General features: G+C 40.5%; 1 pseudogene; it reads left to right on the top strand.

Annotated features, from left to right (window-relative positions):
• The first annotated feature begins 1,591 nt into the window (after positions 1–1,591).
• On the top strand, positions 1,592–3,298 carry LOC130595275 (transmembrane protein 87A-like; annotated as a pseudogene).
• Positions 3,299–3,700: the final 402 nt, after the last annotated feature.

Raw genomic sequence — 3,700 nt, 5'->3', positions numbered from 1 at the left:
AGGAAACCACAAAACCTTTAAATTTCTGAATTAAGAAAGATGAAGTAAAGAAACTTCTCAGATTGGTGTATGTAGGTACATGAAAATTCATTAAAGTGTCTATGTGTAACAGAGAAAAAAGGTAGAGTCAATGAGATGCTGTTACAGCAAAACAGTGCTGGGGTTTTGTTCCAGACAGAAATGTGATTAACTTGCATGAGAAAAAATGTAAAAGGCCAGTATCCAGAGGATATGTGCATGAGTGGATTTATTTTTTCTTCTATAATTTCACTTAGTATTTTTTTTTCCACTTTAGCTGTTGCTATTTATATTGAAATGCAGAAATTGTTCTTTACTGTTTGAAGCCTTTTTGTGAGCCACTGACACCATATCCTTGAGTGAAAAGGCTTACATATGTTGAAGCCAGTTGGTCTCATTATGATAACAAAGATGAATGGGGAATAGGAAGGGAATGAAGAATTATTTCATTTCAGAATGACTGAATATGCTTTTACACTGGGAGAGGTGAAGCACTGTCGTATGAAGGAATAGCATTTGAGATGAACTTATAGTTAACTTAAAGTCATTCTGAAAACATGACAAACACCAGTGGCAAAAGAGATTCAGAATGAGCTATATCTAAAAACTAGAAATGAAGAAACTTCTTAGCAAGTATGTGAGTTTCCTCTGCATAATAAGATGACCCTTATTCTTAGGAGACCACCCTCATTATCTTTTTGGAATAGAGATTTTTTTTTTTTAATGTCTATTTACATGCACATAGAACTCATCTTCAACTAATAATTAAGAAAGAACTATTTATATTTTTTTTTTATACTTTTTAAAATGTTGGGAAAGATCTTCTTGGTCCTTCCACTCCCTCTGTTTTTTGACCTGATGATGTATTTTACCAATGTATCACTAGGACAACAGTGATCAAAGCTCTATAGATTATGCATTGATGGCAGACATCTTCATAGCACTTTTGTTCTAATCATGCAGCAATATAGTATTTCATCACATCACACAGAAAAAAAAAAGCCATATTAAAAAAAAAAAAAAGAATTACATACATCAAAGATCAGCAGAGGAATGAAGATTTTTTTAGTATATTTTGTAAAAGTATATTTTACAGGTGAGCCTCAACTTTTAAATAGTTCATATTTTCTAAGATTTAAATTTAAAATAATGAATGAGGGAACAAAATTTTCTTGTTTGCCTAAGGTCAAAACCACAAACCTTCAAGTAGCAAGTACATATTATAATCCTTATAAAAATTTGCAAAATCAGACTACTATTCCATTATTTCAGTAGATAAAATTTGATAGCTGCAAATAAGGAATTCATGTGTGTTTTCATGATCAAAAACACCTCCATGCACAAATAGGTAAACTTGTTGGTAATGAATTAAATTTCATTTAAGACAGCAGGTTAACATACTACACATTTTTCCTAATACAACATATTAGGAAAACTCATTTCTCTTCCTAGTTCCAGTACACATTTCTGGTGTGATACTGAATAAGTGTTTTTTAGCAGACTGCATACACTGTGTTCTTGGAGAAGAGCGGAAGAGCGCGGCTAGCACGGTGGCAGCCTCTGTGCGGCGGGGATGGCAGCGCCATGTTCCGGGGGGCGGCGAGGGAGGCCTCAGGTCATCCTGATGCGGCTGCTGGCGGTGCTGCTCTTGGCGGGCACGACGGGCTCCGGGCAGCGTTCCAAATGGCGGCTGCCAGTGCTCATGGGGAAGTTTAACTTTGGAAAGTTCAGCAATACCACCATTTTCCTGAGATTTGAAGGGGATGAAAAAGCTTGTGATCCCTCCCAGAGTTACAATGTTACTTGGTACTTAAGATATTCTGATTGTTACAATGAAGTCTTCAACTTTGGGGATGAACAGGCAGAGTACTATTTTGGGGCTACATCTGAAGAGCATCCGGGTTGGTCAGGATACTATGCCACTTCTTCTCTCCTGTCCTGGGTTCAGCAGTAGCAGTCATTTTTTCTCCTTCTTGGTAGATAGTGTAGTGCAGTGTTTTGACTTTCAGCTCGGGAACAGAGCTGATAACAAGGATGTTTGGGTTTGGCCAAGGACTTTGTGAGCCTCATGCTCTGCCAGGGAGGAGGGGAAGCCGGGAGGAAGCAGAGACAGGACACCTGACCCAAACTGACCAAAGAGGTATTCCATACCACAGCACGTCATGCCCAGGATGTAACTGGGAGTTAGCCGGAAGGGCTGGGAGACTGCAGGGTTGGAGGAGGTATGGGTCGGTGCTTGGTCGGGGGCTGGGGGGCCGAGTTATTGGTTGGTTGGTGGTGAGGTGTTGTATTCTCTTCCCTTGTTATTTCCATTATCATTGTTATTATTGGTAGTAGCAATAGTGATTTGTGTTATACCTTAGTTACTAAACTGTTTTTATCTCAACCCGTGGGAGTTGCATTCTTTTTGATTCTCCTCTCTGTCCCTCCGGGAGCAGGGGGAGGGAAAGAAGGGGGGAAGTGAGCGAACGAGTTACCTGACTGGGTTTAAACCACGACATCTCCTCTTTCAAAATTGTTCTGAGCTATTCAGACCTCAGATTTTCTACAGAGAATTTGTTCATCCAGAGCCTCTCTCACCTGAGAAACAAGAGGGCTTAAAAGATAAGAAGGAGAGTGGAGGAAATCACACAATGGTGGCAGATAAAACTGCAATGAATGCTGTTATCAAAACTTGCGAGATGGGCCATATATATTTATTGTGTAAATTGGAATTACAAATGCAAAGTATTCTACTACCAGAAATAATAAAGCAGAGAAGAAAACGCTTTCCTCATATCAAAATAAGCCCTTTACAATGACAGTAGAACTGAAGGGGCCATCCTAGTACCTCTCACTTGCAGATTATCCTCTGATGGTTTTTTTCATGGTGATGTGTATTACCTACGTATTCTTTGGGGTTCTATGGCTAGTGTGGTCAGCCTGCTACTGGCGGGATCTCCTGAGGTTCCAGTTCTGGATTGGTGCTGTTATATTCCTGGGAATGCTGGAGAAAGCAGTGTTCTTTGCAGAGTTCCAGAATATCCACTACACAGGAGAATCTGTACAAGGAACAGCAATACTGGCAGAACTGCTTTCTTCTGTGAAGCACTCATTGGTTCAAACTCTGGTCATCATAGTCAGTCTGGGATATGGGATAGTCAAGCCTCACCTTGGAGTTACTCTTCACAAAGTAGTTATGGCTAGAGCCCTTTATCTATTATTTTCTGGAATGGAAGGTGTTCTCAGAGTCACAGGGGCCCTGAATGATCTTGCCTCCTTGGCTTTTATTCCCCTGTAAATTTTTTTTTTTTCAATTGCTTGAAAGAGTCCAGTGCAGAGCTACAAAGATGATTAAGGAAATGGAACATCTCTCTTATGAAGAGAGGCTGAGGGAGCTGGGACTCTTTAGCTTGGAGAAGAGGAGACTGAGGGGTGACCTCATCAATGATTACAAATATGTAAAGGGTGAGTGTCAGGATGATGGAGCTAGGTTTTTTTCAGTGATGTCCAGTGATAGGACAAGGGGCAATGGGTGTAAACTGGAGCATAGGAGGTTCCATGTGAACCTCAGGAAAAATTTCTTTACTGTGAGAGTGACAGAGCACTGGAACAGGTTGCCCAGGGGGGTTGTGGAGTCTCCTACGCTGGAGATATTCAAGGCCCGCCTGGACAAGTTCCTGTGTGATGTACTCTAGGTTAC

Source organism: Pezoporus wallicus, unplaced genomic scaffold (genome assembly GCF_028554395.1).
Source record: "Pezoporus wallicus isolate ANWC-B61680 ecotype Strahan unplaced genomic scaffold, APGP_CSIRO_Pwel_v1 contig_6926, whole genome shotgun sequence".
NCBI classification, from domain to species: domain Eukaryota; kingdom Metazoa; phylum Chordata; class Aves; order Psittaciformes; family Psittacidae; genus Pezoporus; species Pezoporus wallicus.
The sequence above is the reverse complement of the archived record's forward strand: the minus strand, read 5'-3'. Positions and strand labels throughout refer to the sequence as shown.